Here is a 10662-nt window from a genome sequence, read left to right on the forward strand (position 1 = left end):
AGCTTAGAGGAATAAGCAAGGACAACACTGCATGCATGTAGTAGAATGATAAAACATGCCAGGGAATAATTCATTTTATTTTGTGATGTTCAAATTGTGGCCTGGCAAAGAATTGGTTAATGCCTCATCTCTTGGATTTCTCAGCTTCCTTAATATTTCAGGTTCATTTATGAGCTCTGTTAATATCCTGAAGGAAATTAACCCGCAGCCAGTAGTATGCTGTCAATAAAATTTAAGGGTAGCATTTAACCAAACTCACAGGGCCAGCAGACTAATTAGAGATGTTTACCGAAATTGGTGGGAAGAACTCTGCCATTTTCTTGTGATTATTTTTTTTTTAAATCTCAATTTTATTGCAGATTAATGAATGTCAGTCGCCTCTATCCCGCAAGAATCGCGCACACATGCAACCAAGTGGAGATAGTGCAAATCCCCTTTATGGATGGATGTCATGTCAATCATGTAAATGGATGTGGTGTGTGTGTGTGTGTGTGTTTGGGGGTGGAGTTTCCTAAACTGCATACATAAGCTGAAGAGGTCCGGGAGGCCAACCCTTCCGGGCAAAGTGTGACAACTGCTTCAGGTTGCAGATGCTGCAAGGCAACAACAACAACCTATTGGCTGTTCTTCCTAAGTACTCCCATATGTTGGAAGACAGAGCCATGAATGAATCATGGTCTGTTGGCACAGTGGACAACAGCCAGTCCCATAAGCATAGAATAGGGAGGGATGCCACTTTGTCCTTTGCCTCAGGCAACAAAATGTATTGAACCAGCCTTGATAGAGTGGTGTAACTCACTCAAGCCCCATATTGTCCTCCTGAGTGATTCCCCCCCAACCCCCCCATTTTGAACCTATATTTTTTTTCCTATCATTCTTCGTGCTTCCTGAAATAGAGCTGAACATGTCCCATATGGCCTCACTATGCCAATGTAGTGTTACACATGCTACCAAAATACTCATATGAGATATGCATATATAGACGATATATACACGTCCTATATATACATCTCCTCTGGCATAAGAGCCAACTCCTAGGGAGTGCATGTGCCACAACTTGTGACTGATGATGCAGAGTGAGGCTTACCTGTGCCCCTCAATATTTTATATTCAAGTTGGCACCCCTGTCTTCTGGCCTCACAATACCAGTGGGAAGCCAATTCTTCCCCAGGTTCTATGAGAGACATTGCTACCACTGTTCTAAGTAAGCATGGTCTTCATTGCCTTATGTTTATGTGAAGAAGAAGAAGAAGAAGAAGAAGAAGAAGAAGAAGAAGAAGAAAAAGAAAAAGAAGAAGAAGAGTTTGCATTTGATATCCTGCTTTTATCACTACCCTAAGGAGTCTCAAAGCGGCTAACATTCTCCTTTCCCTTCCTCCCCCACAACAAACACTCTGTGAGGTGAGTGAGGCTGAGAGCCTTCAAACAAGTGTGACTAGCCCAAGGTCATCCAGCAGCTGCATGTGGAGGAGCGGAGACGCGAACCTGGTTCACCAGATTACAAGACTACTGCTCTTAACCACTACACCACACTGGCTGTGACACTCATAGCACACACTGAGCTTCCCACTTCCATTTTTGCACACCAGTTACCATATCATCAGCATCTTCAGCCTGGCAGTGCCATTCACCTGTTCAGGAGACAGAGGACTTGCTTCTAGGCATCCCTCCTCATCTTTGCCCCAAACCGGTGACCAGTAATAGTGCCAACCATCTGTTCATCAGGAGAAGTCCTTTCCAGGGTGTGTACATGTGTGACCAATGCTTGATGCTAAGCTTGCTTGCAACATCTCTAGCCAACTTCACTTTTAAGATGCATGTAGACGCAGCATGACTAATCTTAAATTGTGCCAGAAAAAAACCCTATAGGCTTTTTCCATACCTTAAAAAAACAATGCTTTAAACTTAGCAGAAATTTGAAAATATATAAAGACACAAGGCATAGTAATCAATTATTTTTGACAATGGAAAAGATGATTGGCTGTTTCAGTAATTAAATGCTTTGTCTGGGATTTACTGACTGACACAGCAGAGCAGCATTACAAATATTCATGTGGAGTTGCAGGCAGTTACCTGAGCACAAATCCTTAAGAGTCTTTTGCATTAGGTGGCTGCTGAAATCAATTCCATGGGTGCATATGTGAGAAAATATTTTTGTCAGAATGTGGCATTCATACAACTGGTTCAAGGACTTGTGTGTGTGTGTCTCATGTTGGATTCCTCTTAGTGCCAACTCACTGTGGGATAGGTCTAAGAATTAACATTCTGTCAAGATAGTATATTCCTTTACAATTATTCCCTTCACTCCCCCTGAAGATTTATTTCAAGAAAAAGTCAATTACAGGGAGTCATATTGCCATATCAAAACCCATGTATTCAGCTAGACAAAATTGTCTACTGGAAATGAGAAGACTTATAGTTCCAGATATTGAGGGATACTGTAAAACAGTTCCTATTAGACCATTAATTGATAAGCTTTCAAATGGCAACCTTGGGGTTAAATACTCAGAAATATGATCCGTAATGATAGTTCAAGTAACTATCATCATGAAGCTGTTGTTATGGTAATTCTAGATTTATTTGGTTTTTACATTATTTGGTTGTTCAGTGATCTTCTTAGCTCAATACTTCGTCTCTTTTGGAATTATTTTCAGTATTCACTCAGACTTTAGGAACATACCTCAATACACTACATATAGTCAACATACTTAACAGATCACTGGAGCATTAAGGAAGATGGCAGATTTGACGTATATTTTATACAGCCCTCATTTCTGTTTCCTACCTGCTAAATCTTCCTTCCCATTACAGTACAATGCTTTTGCAAGTGTTTCTGCTCATTCAAGACAGGCAATAATATATCTCTGTTTTGTACTATCTAAAACTAATCAAAAACTAAATAAAAGCATTAAAAATAAAGAAGATATCAGATACCAAAATGGTTTCCATATTGTTTCAATTCTATCCCTTAAAACAACACACTAAACATTTATTTTTTTATTATTATTATTATTATTATTATTATTATTATTATTATTATTATTCCCTACTGCACACAGAAATTAAGAAGAGACTTGGTCCATCTAGACCAGGGGTCTGCAACCTGCGGCTCCGGAGCCGCATGTGGCTCTTTTACACCTTTGCCGCGGCTCCGGGGCGGATACTAGCGAGGGGAGGAGGCGCATTGTGTGCCCCGACACTCCCCACTGTGGCGGGCGCTGTACTGGCTGTGACGTCGCATGGGGGCCCATGCAAGGGGCATGTACGCTGGTCACTGCATTGAAAGGGGGCATGTACGCTGGTCACTGTTTTGAAGGGGAGTGAACACACACACAAAAAAGGGAACTTGTTAATTTAACGTTTATTTCTATGAGGAGGAGTAATTCTGAGGGGTCAAACAAAGAAATAATAAAAAAGTGACAAAAAAGTTATTTTTATAATGACGAGTTTTGCGGCTCCCAGTTTGTTTGTTTTTTCGGAAACGGGTCCAAGTGGCTCTTTTTGTCTTAAAGGTTGCAGACCCCTGATCTAGACCAACATTTTTCTGGAAAACAGGAAGCTGCCCTGGTTCATCCAGGTCACTACTGACTACACTGTCAGTGACTCTCCAAGGTTTCAGGAAAAAGTTTCTCCCAGCCCTCCCTGGAGATGCCAGGGATTGAACTTGAGACCTTCTTCATGCAAGACCACCTCCCTGCCACTGTTCTACAATCCTTTCCAATTTTCAGGGGCCAAGTAGATGCTTGTAGGAATCCTGCTAGCAGGACCTGAGTGCAACAGTGCTCTCTGCCCACTTGGGATTCCCTGTAATTGGTACTCAGAGACATAATTGTGCCAGCAGTGAGTAGGCCACTGGTATCACAGAGGATTTCCAATGGTAGCACATGATTCATTTGGCAACTATGCATGTTCTCCAAAGCCAGGCTTCTTCTGATACAGCCAAAGCCCAAATTGCTGGGAAATAATTCAAGATTGCTTGTATTTAAAGGTGGAATTGCTCGCTCGTAATTGAAAAAGGATCAATGGCTAAGCAGTTCTATAATTTGTGTGAGAGAGTGTAATTTATTTTGCTTCCCCAACAGAAACCCACACCAAGGGTTTTCCTTTTGCTGGTTTCCCTTAGTCTGGAAACCAGTAAGCTCTGAGGTATACCTTCAGCTGGATCCGAACCAAAGAGATATCTAGTAACATGTGTGGTTTTCCATAGATTTGAACAAACAACAGTGAAATAGGTACAGTTGCACAGCAGAGGCAACTTTTAAGAGCTTGTAAACAAATAGTATACAGTACCTTTATTCAAAGTGCTTGCTTTCTGAAGGAATGATATATGGGAGGGACAGAACATGTGTAAGGGCTAGAAAGATTAGTTAATGGGTGTATCCGTTGCAAATGCAGTATTTCTTGGGTAAAGATGCTCTGTTAACCAACCACATTGACTTGTCAAGAGGCAAGGGGTTCTTTTAGATTCAGGCAAGAAAAGTAACAACATGTTGCACTTTAACAAGTTTTATTTCTCAGAAGATAACATAAAGCACAAAGCATAGAAAAGCAGGTATATTTTATGGGTCCTTTATCAGTTGTGGGAAATCCCTTCCTTCAAGTAATGGTACCAAACTCCTCGCACTCTCTTATGGTCTCTGTGTTGGGATCTCCACTAAGCTGGTACCTCAGGTTACAGGTTACAGACGCTTCAGGTTACAGACTCTGCTAACCCAGAAATAGTACATCGGGTTAAGAACTTTGCTTCAGGATGAGAACAGAAATCATGTTCTGGTGGCACGGCGGCAGCAGGAGGCCCCATTAGCTAAAGTGGTACCTCAGGTTAAGAACAGTTTCAGGTTAAGAACGGACCTCCAGAACGAATTAAGTTCTTAACTGTACTGGGCTTTACATACTTTTTTGGTGCCTTAAGATGAAGTCACCAACATTCCAATTTGACTCTTACTCAGTGTGTGACTTCAAAGGATTGGCTAATAGCCAAGGGGCTCTCTCGTGCAGTGGTCTTTCCACAGCCCTTTCTCATGACATGATATGTAATTTCTCAACACAATGAACTCCTTAAAGCCTGGAAGAATTCTAATATTAGCTACTAAACAGGTTCAGCGTCTATACAGCCCCTAAATAAAGCATCAAAGAGACACCCTGTTGAAAGCCACTCTCCCTTTGTCCTAACAACATGTATTCCATTTGTTTCCAGTACACACACAGAGAGAGTCTTTGCCATTTTCCTCTGTCTGTTCTGATGGTTGGAAACATTACATTGTAGACAGAGGCCAAGTTGGTGCTAATAATGGCTTGGATTCAATTATCCTTCTCTGTGAGCAGAAGGAAAATATGCTTATGTAGGGAGTGGTTCTCCTTGTGCCCCCTGCCTGAAGACACCCATGTTCTTGAAAACTGACTCCAGAGAACTGGAGACCCTCTTGAGTGGCTTTTTGGAAGACTCCCAATGTGGAAGGAACCAGCTACCACCTCTTTGTGTAGTGGCTGTCCCTGACTCACACTGCAGGATCTTAAGCACTAAATATTTTAATCACCAATACTGCCATTTTGACAGCCACTTATCGGAGGGTTGCCTATGAGTAAACATATCCAGGCTTCACAATTGACATTTGGGGCCAATTAATTTTGTAGCCGGAGTGCAGTCCAAAGAAGTCTATCACTTGAAGCAGTTTGGCTATTGATCAAACTGAATTTGAAATGCATCATTAGCATAAACCTGAATTCTTGATCTCCATTTCTTATACCTCCAGTCTCTGAAGAATCCTGCCCTCATGACACATGCAAGAAGTTCCAAGGCAAGTGCAGAGCAAGGGAGGAAAGGGCATTCAGTCTCAGCTGAATTTGTAAACAAATTGGATCTAAGGAAGGGCCATTAATCATGACTGAAAAACTGGGTACTTAAAGATTAGTTTTACCTTAGCTTTATGTCCTTAATACCACTTTAGTCAACGATACCAGCTCTAGTCATTGTAGACAGTATGGAGCTAGCTGGCTCATTTACACATTTATATGTGTGTGTGTGTGTGTGTGTGTGCGCGCGCGCGCACGCAAACACACACATATCCATAGGTTGCTGAAGCTTACTAAAATCTATTTAACTAAATTGATACTATTTCTTAAAAGATCATGGGCTATAAATGCTTTTGCAAACAGAATCCCTGCTGAGATATTCTGTCTGGACTTAGGTTCTAGTTAAACTTAGTGCAAATCCTCTTCCCATGTCTGTGCCAGGGAAGTCAATCAATGTTAAGTGCTGCCTGTTTACTTCTTTCCTTGGACCATCGTGCTTCTTTATAACAGTGGATACAACGAGATAATTTTAGATGCTGCACTTTATAGTTTTATATAGAGCTCCATCCCTTGGTAATGCATGTTACATCATTTGCTTCAAATTGTGCCACATCGGCTGCCTAGCATGGGGGGGGGGCTCTTGCTCATTTTCTGTGGTGGGGTTTCATATCTCTGCCCCAAAGAGTCCTACTGTGATAGCAGCACTGCTTTAAAAAGAACACTAAAGGGATTTCCTCCATTAGAAATTGTGTGGCTATTCTCGCCCCCTCCCAGAGATGGAATAAATAAAGACACAGGACACCAGAATTTAGGTTAATGGGCGAAAAATGGCCACAACTTTATTGATTACAGGTAAGAGCGGTATTGGCTTTAGGCATTGGCCCTATCAGACTAACTGGTATAACCGGGAAGGGTTAAGCACCAACAGGGGGAGCCCCCAAGATGCACATCCCTAGGTGCTCCCCGAGGGGTTACCGCTCGGGAGCGCGCTTTAGGCCCTAGCCTCCGTAGGTTTCGGACAAGGCGATGCCCCCCGGAGTCCTTTAATGAACTACCCTTCAACATTTGGGGGAGGTGATGGCATTCCTTCCCCCATCTCATTTGCATAATAATACCCCTGCCAATGCCTAACCGCCAAAACCAAGGTGTTGTGACGTTTTGCTACAAGGTAGGCTTCCAAAATATAGCCAATTAGCCAAATGGAAAAACTCCTACCAGGCCCCTTGCGGCGACCAGCTGAAGCCCATAGCAAAGTCCAGATGAGAACCTAAAGGGCGGGAGGGTGGGAAACCACAGCTGCTGAAAGAAAAGAAAGGGGCGAGCATGGGCTGCCCCAACCTTAAATGCCCCCTACGAGTCCCGCCCCTGCCGCCAGCCAATTGGCTGGTGCGGTGAATGATGAATACTAATGACCCCGGGATTCCCCAGGTCCTGTGGGGCTGCAGCCAGCCCCGCGAGGGTGTGAATGGGGCGTGAGCCCGCAACCCCCCCTCCGGATGTCGGGAGTGGCTTTACCACCACCAAAAATCCACAGGGATATAATCACAATTAGAATAAATAAACTTGTGCAATCGTTGAAGAACTGCAATCTGTGTGGCCAACTGAGCTCTAATTCAAAAACAATAAGGCATGGGATTTTTTTATTCACTCCAGTGCCTTTGACATGTGAGATAATCCAGAACAACAATTCTAATCAAGATCTAAGATGTAGCAGCCAATTATTATTATTTTTTAAAAAGTTGTGATCCGTTATGGAACAAACCCACTGAAGAAGATAAGAGTGGTTACCCAGACGTTGTTGCTGGTTGTGAAGGGGGCGCCATATCAGTTCGAGCTTCAGCCCCCCCCCCAGTGTAGTTCTGTGCTCAAATTTGTTTCTGGAGCAGGGGACAGGGAATCAGTATTAGTGCTTAGGGTTAAACCCTGCCATGATTTGGAAACCAAAAGGTGTCATTTCAAAGGATGCAGAACCACTTTTGTTTGGTAGGCCAGATCAAAAAGTGGCCACCTCACATGGGCCATATTTGACTTGTCAATCATATGGTGTCAGTGGGGCTTGCATTCAGCAGCAAATTTAAACAGTGCTGATTGCAAGGTAGAGAGAGCTCTGAGTTGAACTAATCCTGCCTGAAACCACTGGAGCTTGCATTCAGTGCCAGATTTAAACAGTGGGTGCAAAGGAATGATTTCCCAGTAGTGATGTATGGAAGTGAGAGCTGGACCATAAAGAAGGCTGATGGCCGAATAATTGATGCTTTTGAATTATGGTGCTGGAGGAGACTCTTGAGAGTCTCATGGACCACAAGAAGATCAAACCTATCCATTCTGAAGGAAATCAGCCCTGAGGGCTCACTGGAAGGACAGATCCTGAAGCTGAGGCTCCAATACTTTGGCTGCCTCATGAGAAGAGAAGACTCCCTGGAAAAGACCCTGATGTTGGGAAAGATGGAGGGCACAAGGAGAAGGGGACGACAGAGGACGAGATGGTTGGACAGTGTTCTCGAAGCTACCAGCATGAGTTTGACTAAACTGTGGGAGGCAGTGGAAGACAGGAGTGCCTGGCGTGCTCTGGTCCATGGGGTCATGAAGAGGTGGACACGACTAAATGACTAAACAACAACAAAACAGGCTTAATTTGTCCCATGTGGTAGAAATTTCCCACTGCTGGTCTATTCCCACACCATCCTGCTCAATTTCCAAGGTCATCGATGGAAGCTTTTCTTAGGGCACCCCTGTCATTGGAGACAATGTGAGTTGTTACTAGGCAGAGGTTTTTGTTTGTTTTTTTAACTCCCTGCTTATAAAAATCTTTCCCCAGCAAGACTTGCCTGTGCTTCTTTTGCTATTTTTTGGTGCCAGAAAAAGATTGTTTCATTGGGGAAATATATGGTACATGTGGTGGGTCATTGAAAAAGTACTGTGAAACCTATATTATTAATGTACTACAAATGTCCCATATTATTTCTGATGATGCTCCATACCTTCTAATCCTTGAGTTTTGTTCAGGATTTATTTAGACTCAGAAGTGCCAACTTTGAGGGAGAACGAGGCCCCCAAAGTTGCATGTGTGAAGTTGCATGCATGATCTCAGGACATCGGGGGACGGAGCTGGATGCACCGAAAGTGTGGCTTCAATGGCTGGTGGCCCCTCTTCCTCCAGCTGCTGCTGCCACTGATTGGGGGCTTCCTCTCTACTCCTTCCCCTCTGTGGCTCCTACACTCAGAATCCTCCACCTGCATTGAACATTAGGGGGTGGCCCCTCCCCAAAAATATTGGCCCAAAAGGGCTTGGCCCCTAGGAGATTGACGCCCCTGTTCTGACCTCAGTCTAAGATCTTATTCTAAGATCTTATTCAAATTATATCAGAGGCTGCCAAAGTTAGTACACCTAAAGTGTAGAAAGATGTGAGTATTCCTAAAATTAAAAACTGGCTACTTAAAAATTATGGGAAGTTGGAATGGGGGAGGGGGATGACTTGCTTTATAAATTCAAGGGAGGCCAGTACTCTGTCCAATTTCTGGTGTAGGTTAATGATATTTTTTGAGGAAAAACATTTTATTCTTTCTTTAAATATATAAATATGAAACAAACAAATTATTGTCATTCTAGAGAGCTGTAAAACCTGCAGCAGCTGTCAAGATAATAGCGCCTTTAACAACCTGCTGTGCCAAACTCTGCCAGGAGACACTTTACAACTGACAGGACTTGAAAGAAGTCATTTTTCATAAGGAAGCTATAAAATATGGGATGGCGAAGAAATGAAGAGGAATTAGACATTCCTGTGGTGTTGTCTATGGCCAGTGCGATTTATTTTATTTTTTGATCACCACTACATTTTAAGTACTCTTCTAAGGGCCCCTTTTAATATTACTTTCCCACAACCAGTAAACGTATTTGAACACAGTGACTGTATCTGCACATAGTGCAAAGCAATGGTTAGTTTTAACCATCGTTTGTTCAACAAACCAAGTCACAGATAAGCAAACTGGTCACGGCTTGTTTCCTTACAACTTGATATGTTTTCTTGCTGCTCTTCCCTCATAGCTTTGTCAGGATCTGGAGCGCAGTGCCCAAACAAGCCATAGCTAAGCAAGGCTTATAATGACAAACTGGAGTTAAAATAAGTTGTGTTTTCTAAGCCAGCAAATAAGTGTGGCTTCACAGTGTGGCTAGTTGCCAGAAAACAAGCTGTGGTTAGTCTGCTGGGCTGGGTTTGAATGCTCAAACAATGCACCCTCCGGCTAAGCAAACCATGACTTGGCATTTTATGCAAACCATGTCAATGGGCTGTATAAAACTTTACACTAACAGAAAAAGTATAAGCAGTGGTGGTGTTCCACCAATGGTTTTGTGAGTGCTACCAGTACAGTTAGCAGAAGAAAGTCCTAGAGCAACAAACTAAATGGTCTTCAGCACATTAGAATGCCTCTGAATCCCAGTTGCTGGGAATCACAAAAAGGGAGAGTGCTGCTGCATTCAGGTCCTTCTTTGGGGTTTTCCACTAGCAACTGGTTGGCCACTGTGAGAAAAGGATGCTGGACAATATGAGTCATTGGTGTGGTGTAGAACGCTCCTCTATTGTTCTTAAGATCCCTACTTTGAAGGACTGGAGAACAAAATCCAAGCAAACTTTTCTTCTCCTCGTCCTTACCGCAGTAGTTTAAAGCTAGTTCATTACAGAGAACCTTTTTAATTTGAAAGAGGCTGGCTACTGCATCCTCTTAGTTTCATTGAATGCTCTTGTGGCTTTTAGTTCACACTACGGTCAGGAGGCTTCATTAGAGCTGCCCATGTAAAACACTCATAACAGTAGTAAATATAATCACACCATTGTAAGGATCATTTAACCAGCTTGTATTTTGCAGCTC

This window comes from Podarcis vaucheri (assembly GCF_965113315.1).
Source record: "Podarcis vaucheri genome assembly, chromosome: 1".
Lineage (NCBI taxonomy): Eukaryota > Metazoa > Chordata > Lepidosauria > Squamata > Lacertidae > Podarcis > Podarcis vaucheri.